This window comes from Embiotoca jacksoni, unplaced genomic scaffold (genome assembly GCF_022577435.1).
Source record: "Embiotoca jacksoni isolate LCO1_2020_lvr unplaced genomic scaffold, fEmbJac1.0.p SCAF_6, whole genome shotgun sequence".
Classification (NCBI taxonomy): Eukaryota; Metazoa; Chordata; class Actinopteri; family Embiotocidae; genus Embiotoca; species Embiotoca jacksoni.
Genome location: NW_027185414.1, coordinates 11,695,054 through 11,708,739, shown reverse-complemented (window position 1 = coordinate 11,708,739; position 13,686 = coordinate 11,695,054). Strand labels below are relative to the sequence as shown.

The window sequence follows — 13,686 nt, the reverse complement described above, 5'->3', positions numbered from 1 at the left end:
ACTACAGTATGCTTCTCCATGTTGCCTGGTGTTTTTAGTTCATGTTATGTTCATTTCTCTGAGATCAAAAACTGTAGCCCTGAGCGGTCAGCAACAACCACTATTCTTCATCATAGGACCTTGTTTATCATGTTTTGGTGTCTTTTTGCAGCAGAAAACACAAACAGCTTTAGGGTGATTGGAGACATAAGAATAGTCGAAAGAAACTCTGTTGGAAATCTTGTTTTTGCTGACCTACGGTGGTTTAAATTTCCCACCCGGCTGACTTAATGTACTGTACTTCAATTTGTTTGTATTCCATGACATGACTTTTTGCGTGCAGTTACAAGTGCAACCACAAACATGAGGGATTCTCAGTTTGTTTTGACTGGCAAGAGACTTTCAAATTTAAAAGGTAAAACTATTTGTCCAGCTGGTGTTAGGTTACCCTTTACTCTTTAACTGATCTGCGTATTCTAAAAACGTCTGTGTATTTCTGTGGCAATTAGTAAAAAATCAAAACCTATGAGTGTGCAGACGGGACTGTCCAATTTGTTCCATACTTTTGTGAAACTTCCTGTCGACATCACCATCTTGAACAAAGGCTGCAAGTTTCCAACTGAGAATTTTAGTGAAGACAGATGTGTTAATTTGCTGGATGTGCTAAGATTAGCTTTTTGTTTTTCAAGAACTGTTTTTTTTTAAATATTATATCAGTCAACAAAGATGTTTACGCTCGTTTTCATTAACAATGATAACAATGCTGCAAAGCTGCATTATCAGCAAATTCACTTTAGAGGCTATGAATGGCATTGTGAGGCGATGCTTTGCTGCTCAGTCTTGTTTGTCTGAAGTCTGTCACCTTCTGTGGATAAAGATGATGTCTTGCTAGTTTCCATTAATACTTGCAGAATGTAATATGGTAGAAGACGACTACAAATGGCTCCACTGCTTTCAAAAAGAAAGTGAATGACATCACTATGGGTGGCCATGGTGAACTATTCCTAAGTGCATACAGTATGTCATTTAGATCACCTTATTCTCTAGTGGTTCGTTTTGAATAGTCATGTTGATTTTTGTTGATGTTTTTGTAGTTTTGTTTCTTTTGTTTGGGGTGAGATCTTTTTTTTAAAAAAAAAAACCTGCACTTATTTTCTTTCATACCCTTTACTTTCTTCTTGCTGTATTTTCTAACCCTGTTTTTTTTCCCCACTTTTTCTCTGTGTTCTGTCACTGCGTAAACAAACTAAACACGCAAGTCAGACGTTTCACTGAAGTGAAACTTCTGTGACAAGGCCCAAATTGGATTTGCGGCATATTTAACTTTTCTGTGGATGTCTCAATAAATGAGACTGGAATTCAGGTTAGCAGCAATATTAGAGACCGGGGCATACTCTCTGTGTGTGAGTGTAAGTGTGGGGGGCATGTATGCACACTGTCGACTAGTGATCAAAATGCACAATTTGTAGCGAGAACTTTAGGAAAGCTCGGCTTGAAATCTAGCCACTGGCATACAGTTTTCTCTGGTTTTCATGATCTCTCTCTTCCTCATATGGCGTCCCTCCACTGCACTCAATCCCTGTTTCTTGTCTACCTGTATAACTTTTCTTTTTATTGCCTCATCTCTCCTTCTGCATCCACTCACCCCGTGCTGTGTCTCAGCAGTAACAGGTGTTTGGTAAGGCAGGAGGTCTGCGGATCTAAATGTTCTCATCAGTCCTCCAGTCCAGCCCAACAGCTGAAATCAGCATCAGTCCACAGCCTGCTCCAGCGACCACAGCTCCTCCCAGACACTTTCATTCTTGACAATTGTCCACATTCATTTTTATATTGATCAAATACTCCCAGCTATGTTGGAATTTGGGGGAACAAACTGGGGATTGAAAGTCCCATAAAGAACACAAAAGGGTCATTTGGTTCCCAACTGACCTTGTTTAGGTTTTGATTTATTGGACTCCAGAGATCTTAGCAATGTAAAAGACATAGACTTAGCTGTGAATATGTGGACATACAATTTTCCAGCTTCAGGATTTGCTGCTTTCCTCAGTTTTTTTGACACATATGATTATAAATATAACACATTCAGACAGTTTCAAATGTCAGATATAACAAGCAATTTGAAGACATCACATTCGGCTTCAAAAGACAGTGCAATAATTTGGATAACTCTGCAATAACAATAACCATATGCATTTCTACAAAAACACTACAAGGCTTAAATAAATTCACATAAACAGCTAAGCACCCTGGTGTAAAAAGAAGGCTGCATAACCACATTGAGCATATTTTGGCTAAAATTGAATGTCTGGATCATACCGAGCATTCATGTAAACACTAAAAAAGTGGATTATGCTACAGAGGTAAATGTATTACAATATATTGTAACTTCTTTGACTCCGTGCCGACTGCAGCTGCTGTTCTCCAAAAAAAAGGAGCTTACTACAGTAAGTCATCTTTTTAAACCTACGGCATGGGCAGGTTTTAATTGTCACAACAGATGTCTTCAGTGGAGTACTCCCCTATAAGACTATGTGAAAAAATACAACCATATCGACCACACTGTGGTTTCAGTGTTCAGTTGGACAGACACTTAAACAAATGAATAAACAATAGGATAAAAAGAAAAATATCAAAATGCTTATATGACAGAAATCATGCATATTCTCCGAGTTTCCATGCCCGTTCAACCCTTATCACAATGGGAAAACTGTACTCAACTTTGTGATGTGCCGGTGACAAGTTGAAGCAGCTTAGAGAATTATCAAGAATACAATAAGACACAGACAGACGGACAGAACTACCAACCGCAGAGGGACTTAGTTCTACTAGCTTTAGCATCCTCCCTCTGTGTGCGTGTCAGTGTGTTTGAGTCCCTCTCTCTCCTTTCCCCGGCAGTCCTACCTTCATCCCTCCCCCACTCTCTTTCTCTCTTCACTTCTCTCCTTCCTTCCCTAGCGGTACTCCTGGATTAGTTCCATTGCCTGGTTATCTAGTGTTGGCCTATTTTTCTCAGAAAAGTGTGGTTTTTACTCTGCAGTTACTGGGGGTAGTTGAAGTTTGTGTGGGTGTATGTGTGTGCGTTCACAAGATGATGACTGTAAATACATTTTGTGAGGAGATGAAATCCATTAGATATTTCTCATTACTTTCAGTTGGAGTCAGTATTCAAACTCTATTTGGCTTCTTTGTTACTCAGAGGCGTCTTTGCTTTTAGGTTCTTTTCTTACTGCGTGACAATACAATTTATATCAACATTACAATGTGTGGATGCTTCTTTTGTAACAGTGAGGAACCTTTGTGTGTCTGCATTAAATCTGGTATGTAAAAAAAAAAAAAAAGAAGGTGAACAAAGAATCACTGAAAATGAGTTCATATATTAATGTTAAACACTACGATAAATTAAATTAAGCATTAAGAAATTAATTGGACAATTTTTTTTGTCTCATTTTTACATTAACTGCCTATAAAAGTAAAGGTTTTACATTCCTGTAAAAGTATAAAAGTGGCTATAAAAGATCTGGTTCAGTCCTATTGTCATAACTAGATGCAACACTGATGGAGAGAACAGAAAAAGTAGAAAAAGAAAGAAATGAGAGGGGAAAAAGGAGAATCAGAAGAGATGGGGGAAAAAAGGAGAGTGAAGGAACGGGTTTAACTGGAGAATAAATGAGCGGGGGAGTTCAAATTAGTAATCAATGAACAAAAATGACAACATCAGCTGTATTGTATGTATATGTATTTGATTTTATGCATTGTGTAGGTGCTGAATAAAAATTGTAGCTCACCTTTATCTCGCACACGCACGCACGCACGCACACGCATATGCACACGCACACACACACCGGCGTGAATCTTACCCTTTTGCCTCTTCATTCTCTGTCTCTATTTTCTGTCTGTACTTCTCTACTGATTTTGCTCTGTCTCTATCTCTCTACAAAAAAGACACAACACCTCAATGATAACCTTTCACTGCTCCCTCCTATCCTGTCTGTCACGATGAGCATGCAAAGACACAGCAGAGCTGTGTTTTTCATTTCTTCTCTAACCAAATACTTAAACCAGTTTCCTCGATTTTAGTCCGTTTAATTCTGTACTATTTCTGTCATCACTCACTCAGCCACTGTAGAAAAACTGAAAATGCCTAGTCACTTTAGCAATACCTCTGCCTGTGAGAGATACTTTCTGGAGATAATATTGAGTTTGCATCTTTACTACAAAGATACTTTTAGTGTCTTTGACTGATGTTCATAAGAAATACATTAAAGTATATAAAAGAAAAATGATGCCAGATATTATAGTGTAGTTGTAGTATAGTATGTATCAATAAATACCTTGAATTCTGCTCTTTATCTGGGTTAGTAATCAAACTGAAGCAGATCAGTGGCCTTAACCATGCTCACTCTGTACAAAAGGTCAGATTTCTTTGAGTTGTGTCCCTTACAGTGAAGTACTTGTTCAGATGGTGGATTTGATCTACTCATCAGATGATTGTTTAAGTAAATTATTCATTATAATCAAGGCATTATTCACCTATTAGAAACAAGATTCGGCCTCCAGTTACCCGCAGAACATTGTTTATTAAATAGCATTTTGATGGTGGGAAACATTGCATCAGAAATTGTCATTCTAAACAAGGAGGGGCTTTCTGACCATCAAATCATAGCTACTCTGATGTTTTCTAAGGATGTGGTGCATGGCAATCTAAATCACTTCTTGAAAACTGGATCAGTCGTTTCTAAAACACAATCAGGTAGACCAAAAGTGACTACACCATTAGAAGATCAGTACATTAAGCTCAGTTTGCCAAGAGAAAGAAGAGCAACTTCATCACAGATACGGTATTTGCTCAATAAAGAACGCGAGACTCTCCGCAGCAAATGTAATGTCAAAAGAACAGTCTAGTCGTGGTCTCTGAGTACAATTAGTGTCCCTAAACCTATTCTCAGATAGGGAAACAAGGCTAAGATGCTCAGCATTTTATGGTGGGTAACTGAAGAAAATTATTCTTTCCTGATAAATCCAAATTAGAGATCTATGGTAGTAACAGAAAGGTGCAAGTAAGGACACGAATGAGAGAGAAGGATACAAACCAACACTGAAACATGGTGGTGTGAATATTCAAGTCTGGGGGTGTTTTGCTACTCTGGAGTTGGACACCTGCAGAAATCGACTCCACCCTGACCAAGAAGACGAAGCAGTACTCCATTCTTCAGAGACATGCTCCACCCTCTGGTTTACATCTTTGTGGAGAAAGATTCCTACTGCAGCAGGAAAATGACCCCAAACAGATTTCAAAGCTTTGAAGAACTACTTGAAGACCAAAGAAGACCAAGAAAATGCTGACTGTCGTGGACTTTCTTCCACAGTCACCTGACCTCAACCCACCTGAACATCAGTGGGGGCACTTGAAGATAGAGAACACCGAGCACTCCTCACATCAGAAGAAGCTCTTTGGTTCGTAGTTAAATCATGCCTGGATATTGTGGGTTATCAGGGTTTTGCAAAAACAGGTGGAGTCCATGCAGCTCGAGTGCTGCTGTCATTAAAGCAAAACGTTCTCGGAAGAAATATCAAGATATTCTAAAATTGATGTAAATTTTCAAAATTGAACTTCTCACTTACATTTTTAAGTTATATTCACTTCAGAGGCTCTGCTTATGTTCTTGCTCAGATTGACATGTGAGTAACAGCAAAGGTTTCACCAGGGAGGCATCTGATAGGTCCCAAATTCGTTCTGCAGCATGACAATGACCTCAAACATAAATCCAGAGTGATAAAGATGGTAGTAAAGGTTATGTTGCAGAACAAGGAATCCTGCAACAGATGGCGTGGGCCCCACCAAACCCTGATCTCAACATTATTGAGTCATCGAAGCAACTATAGCCTTAATCCAGAACATAACTGTGGTAAATTCTTCAAGATACTTTGAATAACCTGCCTTAAGACAAAGGATTGTCCCACCAAATATTTCTGATAAAAAGCATCTTCACTTTACTTTTGTAGTGCCTAAATCATTTGAACGGTACTATACTGTATATCTATAAATCCTATAATCCAGGAATCTCATCATGTTTGTGGATACTCTAATCACAAATGACCTTAAATGCAGCAATACGACAGTAGGAAGAGGACAGAGGAATGATTCTTAATAAACTCTACAGGACAAAGAGCAACAGCAAAAACAAATGCAACCATTAGGCAACACCCAAAAACTCTGGTCCTCGATGTGATGAGTGCCACTTCAGTTCGAGTATGGTTTAGAGGAGGATAGAAGAAATGGTGAAGTAGAGCTTCAGATTTGTTTCTTCTTTGCTATTTTATTGTCATACATTCCAAACATGCCAATGGTGAGCCATTTACCAGCTACTGTAATAATTTCTCCTTCCAAAGCTGGCTTTAGCTGCCCCAACTGATGGGGCTGCAAATTGGATAATAATCTAAAAAATGTCAAGTGCCTAAAACGTCATACATGCTTTTCTGTATATCGTAGAGTTTAAAATTTGCTGTCCACCCTCACTGACATTAATAAATTAAGTGCTTCCTGATTAATTTTTGAAGTCTGAACAGTGCACAATAAACCCGTTTCTCTGGCCACAATCATTTTGATGGCCATTACCTCATCTAGAGGAGGTGACGATTAATTTCCACAAATACTGAAACATGTATTTGATTCCTGTTTTTCCCCAAACCGGCAACATGCAAAACAGCTATTATGACGGAATTTCATTTAACATGGTGCTCGTGAAGACTACATATTTAAATCTAGACGACCATTGGCAACCTTTTGGTTCTCGTCAATGCTACTTGCAACTTTCTTTCTACTTTGTTTTAGGAGTTTAGGTGTATTGATAATCTTCACTTGGGAAGCAATATGATATATAATATACAATTATATTAGGATGCCTGTTCTAAACAAATATGATGCCAAGAAGCTTGTTATATTCTGAGGAACTCCTTAATTTACTGGAGTGAGGGTCACCAACAGTATAAAAAAATAAAAAAAAATCTCTGTCCAAAGATCAAAAAGGTGCCACTTAACTTTTGAAATTGCAAGTCCAAGTGCAGCCTGACAAACTACTTCTGCAAACGCCTCATGTGCAGCAGCCGCAGTGGAAACACGCAAGCTACTGACACGAACCCCGCAGGGTACATGACAATAAGAATATCAATGGTTTGCCCTGCTGTACCCTCTGACATGACTGCATAATCACTCTCTGGCTCTAAAAGACAAACCTGGAGAACAACAAAATCCAGCAGCACCTTAAAATATAACATTTAACTTTATATTTAATAGAAGAAAACTAATTCAAGGATTGGCGAAGAAAGTTTGTAAATTTAAGGATGTGTTTGGGAATTTGTCTCCTATTCTTTACATCGTCTTCATCCCAAAATGTGTTGTTTCTCATTAACTCCAGCAAAATACATTCAAATATGATCATTATGATTCAATACAATTGGGTTGTAAGGCCAAGCACAGTACAGAAACTGTCTTAGTCAAAGTGACAAATAACCACCTCACTGCAGTCAATTCTGGTCCTTTTAATATTCTCATCCTACTTGACCTCTTGGCTGCATTTTACTCCTCCTTACTTGCATGACTGAGAACCTTGGCCTCAACCTTTCAAGGTTCCAGTCTAGTCTTGCTGATAGAAAGCAAATTATTAAAACTAGAAACTCTAAATCCAATCCTGTCCCAATCAACTGAGGGGTACACCAAGGCTCAGTGCTTGGACCATTACTTTTTTTCATCTAAAATCTTTGTCTGGGTTAGACAAGATGTTGGGGGCTTATTGATCATTTCTATGCTGGTGATAAACCACTGTATTTTCACCCAAAACCTTCCCACCTCACCTCATTGACACTCATCAATTGCCTTCGGACATAAAAAACTAGATAACATCCAACATGTTCATACCCAATACCACCAAAACCAATCTCATGGTAGTTTTGTCTATGAATGTACTACAAAAGATTGGTGATTTAATTCTACCCATTGATGGCTGCTCTATCTGCGCCTTTTCAGAAGTCTGCAATTCGGGTGTTTTTAGTCCACCCTTTCATTTCAACCACTTGGAAAATCCATCACTCAATCTGATTTTATTCACCTGAGTTTTATCTCCAGACTCAAGCCATTACTTCAAGACTCTTTTGAAAAGACCCTCATGCATACATTTGTTACATCTCATCTGGATTACTGTAATAGAGTCCTTATTGGATTCCCCAATAAAGCCCTGGACAGACTCCAATATTTCTATAACTCTGCTGCCAAGGTTCTCACATGTGTAAAACCCTGGCAGCACATTGCCACCCAACAGCATCTCCACTGGCTCCCTATCAAGTTTTGTGTGACATTTAAAATTATCTTCCTCACCTACAAATCTCTTAAAAATTTGGCTCCTCAGTACTTCTGTGATCTTCTACAAAGCTACATCCCTTCACATACTCTCCACTCTGCACAAAGTGGACTGCTTGCCACTCCTCATACTATACTGCATTCAGTTGAGGACGGAGCCCTAAGTGCTGCTGCTCTTACCCTCGGAGACCCGCTGCCCTCAATGCATAAAACTCATCCATTCCTGTTCTTAAACCTAAAACACATGTTTTTAGCCAAGTCTTTTTTTTTTTATTAACATTGTTTATTGCATGTAGTTTGTTGAAGATGCCTAAAATCCAATTTATTATTATAATAAATTCAACAACCTAATACTGAATGTTGCTTGTCCATGCTGATAGAAGGACATCAAAGAAATCTGGGACCCCTACAAGCAGAATGACATATTTTTTCAGTCCCTTTCAAAACTGTTACAAATCACTGTTGCAAAAAAATAAATGTATAGATAGAGATATATGATATCTATAGACACAGTTTATGTTGTTACAAAGCAATGGTAAGGGTTTGGTATAAGGCTTAGACCCAAAAATGACTCAAAATAAATAATGTATTGTGGTTTGGGTTAAAACAACAACTTCAGGTTTGGGAACCTTCATTATCATGGTTAAAATAAATGTGGTTAAGGTCTGGGGATAATTTTGGAAAAAGGAAAGGAAACGCACTCCCTATTACATTTTGTTGACTGATCCATCCACTCAGACCTCATCCCAACACAACTTTGTGGTTAATGTTTGCCTCAAGTAAGACATTGAAACACCAGAATCAAATCTTTTGCTTTTATATTGTGTCACAAAAGAAACAGATCAAAATGGCTTTGCAGAACATAAACAACACATCACAGACAGCCAATATACATACCTGTTCCTGTGCAATAAAATGTATGTACCTATCAGACTTGCATATCATGAAACTGACAAACAGCAGAAGCTCAAAGTGATAGAACACTACAGGTCAGTCACTCACCCTACAAGTCTGAGTGATGGCTGTAAAAAAATTGACTTTTCTTACTATCTGACATCTATCTGTCTGGCATTGGTCAGCTAGAATTCAGGCAGCTAAAATGGATTCCAGTGGCGACAGGTTTCACAGTGAAAAATATTTTTTGAAAAGCACAGAGAAACTTTTCAGCCTACCCCAATATTTTCCTCTACTCAACTGTCCATCTATACTGTACAGTGTGTTCAGTTTGTTCCAAACAGGCAAGATGTTATTAGAATACTGCACTGTATATCCAAATACAAAGCCTAAAATGTTGGCAAAATTCTGACTATAGGAGAATGGGGACATTTGAGAAAGCTGTCTGGAAAGCCACTTATGCACTTTTCTGATACTGAGTAAGACACAGGGCTGTGCAAGGGTTTTCTGTGAGTGAAGCGTTTCAGTTCTAGAAATACATATTTTCTCACTGTTGACACCAGTCATCAGAGTGAGTGGGATGAAGTAGAGTTCCTGCTGCTGACGCACAGCTGGGGCTGTTACGAAGAGGCCACAGATACCGGGTCAGCTCTTCCTCTATATATGAGATTGCAGCATTCCCAACACACAAGATCCAAGGGCAGCTGAAGGGGTGGCTGCAAGAGACTGATATATCCTGTGTCTTCTATGCTCCTTTTTGTGAACAAAGAGAGGGCAGTCGGCTGCTCTTGGCTTCATCATACTGTCCATGTGGGCAGACTGATGAGTTCATATCAGCAAGCCTTGCGCCATTCAGCCAGAAGCTGAGAGGAGGAGAAGGTTTTAGGTCAACCAGCTGACGGCTGCCCTCGTAGAGCTCAGGCAAAGAACAGACAGCATCAGCATAATTGAAATCAGCTCTTATATGGACAGGGTGAAATGTTTTATGTAAAAACACAAGTTACACTCTTCTAAGAAAAAAAGGGATGGTGGGAGGGATTTGACAGCTACTAACACTCAGCTGGAGCTGGAGGAAGCCTTAGAAGCTTTGCCCACAGTGACATACACCAGCAAGACCCCTGGGGCACAAAAGAAGGCTGGTCAGTCGTCTCAATACAGTACTATGCTGCCTGTCTACAGCGATGTCGGCACCATTCAGAGAAGTACTAACATCAACAGAAGGGCTGCGCTGAGACGAGAATGAGCCTGCACCTCCCAGCTTAGTCACTTGATCTAAATGGCACAAGGAATGGGTTCACTGCAATAGGTCACTGCACTTAAGGTCAAAAGCTCTAGAAACACCTAATATACCAGTCTTCCACTGATCTTTTACATTGAGTGAAGGAATGGAGCAGTTCAAATAGTCCTGGCATGTTTGAGTTGCTGTCTGATAATGTGGGTGCCACATAACTCCGAGGCTAATTACTGTCAAAGACAGAGCCACCAGGCTGGCAAAGGGTTGCAGCTGCCACCTCTTGTCAGCTCACTTGCCAAAGCAGTAATCTACAGCACCATTTTTTAAAATCAATTAATGAATTGGTTGTTCTTTTATAAGTAGCCGCGTATAAGTAGCCGCACACTCTGGCTGCTCTTCTGCAGAGGAGAGGAAGCCGCAAAACACATGGTGTGGACAGACCTTAAAACTTCTGAGCACATGCATGCAAATGTACCAGGAAAACACGGGAAGGTAATAATTAAATCAAGAAATCTTCTTTCGTGGCCAGAGTCTTTTTGAAGATAATTTGCATTCATTTTGTGAAGACATGCACAAAATAACGTGTAATCTTAAACTGTAGAGAAAATAAACTGAAGACAGACAGAGGGAAACACAAAGAAGGTTGAAATAAAAAGAGAGGTTAAAAAATAGCATAGAGATCCATTGTGCTTTCTAATTTATTTATCTTTATAATGTTTAATCACTTTTTTCAGAATTATTAATAGCTGTTCAAGCTCACTTTGTTTGACAGATTAGACTTGACTTTAAAAAGGAGATTTTGGATATCAACAAAGTGAAGGATCAACTAAATCTGTCTTGTGAAGTAGTCTCTTGAGTCAGGCTATCTTATAACATAATTACGCCGCAGTTCAGTGAGGTCAAGCATAACAAAAACCCAAAGAAATCCTTCTTAGTCATGTCTGCTTGTTGTGGATCTTAAACACAAGCCGCAGGTCAAATAATATAGGCAAGATCACAAACACCAATTATGCTAAAGCTCTCCCATAACAAAACTTACATTAAATGTGAGTTAATACAACTATCATCTGTCAGACACCAAATATTATGTAGCACAAATCAGGGTGGGAATTCAATTCAATTGACTTCTAGAATTTGAATTCAATTACTCTTACAAAAACAGCCTGAACCACTTGGGAATAATATATTATAAGAAAAATGTATTCTTATAACTTTCAAAAGGCACATGGCTGAGTTATCAACATATAGTACACTTCAGTACAGTGTTTTGAATACTAGCCCCACCCTCTTACTTCTATTTTGCTGTAAGTCATTATTTCACATAAACAATAGTGTTTTCCACAGCCTCGGCTTTTTAACCAGAAAAAGTATCCTGATGGTGACTTAGGTTAAAAGAAGAATCTGCATTCACTGTAAGCCTGCACACAAACCCACCACTCTGTACGGTCTGCTCTGTTTTCATCCATCCAGAAAAAGGGGGAAAAAAGTAAAGCTATGTAATGTTTTCAAGGAAAAACTCAGTATTATCCATAACTGCGCCACCAGCCTCAAACACTACTCGGTGCATTCCCAGCTCATTCCTCCTACACACAAGCTGAGCACAATGAATAAGATTCCCACAGTTTGCCAGATGCTGTTCTCTCTGGACTTTCTGCAACAACATTACAGTCCTACCGCTCACCAGATAGGGACACTGCCAATTCATCAATGGCTTACATTTTCCTGCACATTTTTGTTGATCAGCAGATAAAATACAAATTTGAATTATCCACTAGATAGTGCTGTTAAATCCAGTGAGATTTTCTTTGGTAGAAACCCTGTTCAAAGAAATAATGGACTGAGGTTGTCCACATCTAAATTAAAGTGGATCTTACAGTGAGTCCACTTTTGATGCCATCTGCGTTCATAACTACCTACCTAACCTAACCTAACCATAAGTTCCAGTTGGTGTCATGAAATTACAATCAAATTTCAGACCTTTGACTGAAAATATTTCTGCAGCTACAATGATTAGAAGATTAATAAATCAGTAAATCAGACAGAAAATGTATTGCCAAAAATCTTGAGAACAGATTTGTATCTTTGAATTTGAAATTGTTGGACAAAACAACACATTTGAAACAATAAACCTATTAATCAATAAATCCCTAAATATTACTGTTGGTCCTGTCTTTGCAACATTTCCATTATGCAGAAATCTCAAATGCAAATCTGCCCTGTTAATGTGCAGTGTGTATTGTAGAAAGGATCTGAAAACAATGTTAAACACTAAACACGCAGCAGCTGATGATGGACCGAGTGAAAATTCTACCAGTGTATTTCAAATGACATTGTCCCATTAAAATCTGACAAACTGTGCATTGTGCGAAAGCGTGAAGCCTCATGATTCAAACAGTGTGTAAATCTTTTAAGACCATTTTAAGACACCAATTCTCCCAATAATAGTTCCTTATTTTGTAGTAAGTGTGCGTACACAGCAGAACGGTAGTATCTTACTTATCATGTTGTCTACCGGGGGACATACTTGTTGAATCACTACGTGACGCACAATGTTTTCACCATGTCCAACCAACAAAACACTTCCAAGCTTTGAGTTATTTTTAGTTAAAAAAGGGAGTGGAAGTTAAAGGGTAATGTCGTCCCTTTAGAGGAGATTATAATATCAGTATAAACAAGAAAGGGTTCATGCTTCCAAATGATTGCCTTTTCCGCCTCCCTAGTACAATAACCAAGAGCTGTTATTAACTGCAACATTACTGAAATCTGTAAATCAATTCTAAATTGTTGATCATAAAACTAAATGTATTCCACTGACCCAAAGAGATGACATGTTTGGTCTATATTTAGGTCTATATGCACTTTCTTTCCATAATTGGTATTATGTGATTCACACAATTCAACTTCCTTAACACCCTTAATAACAACTGAGAAAGAAAACTATTTTGAAAACAGAGAGCTTCTATTACATATAGTATAAAAAACGGTTTCTCCATCTGCTCCTTAATGTTAAACGCAGTGGTAACATTTTCACTCTTTGTGTTTTTCAGTGCTTTAATTTAATTTGCCGTGGAACCTTCTGAAGCCCGTATTCCAACACTGTTTTGTAATACATATTGTGCATAAAACGGAACGTCTGGCATGTTGATTCAAAGCCCCACATGGTTTATCATAATCTCATGTACTCTAAATTACAGCGTTGAACTTACCTTGATAAGCTCAAGGCAAT

At 38.6% G+C, this 13,686-nt stretch overlaps 1 protein-coding gene across 1 annotated transcript in view; it reads right to left on the bottom strand.

The window, feature by feature from the left end:
* Window positions 1-13,686, bottom strand: part of csmd1a (CUB and Sushi multiple domains 1a) — a 389,897-nt gene that overhangs the window by 283,359 nt on the left and 92,852 nt on the right. The gene's annotated exons all lie outside the window — the stretch shown is intronic.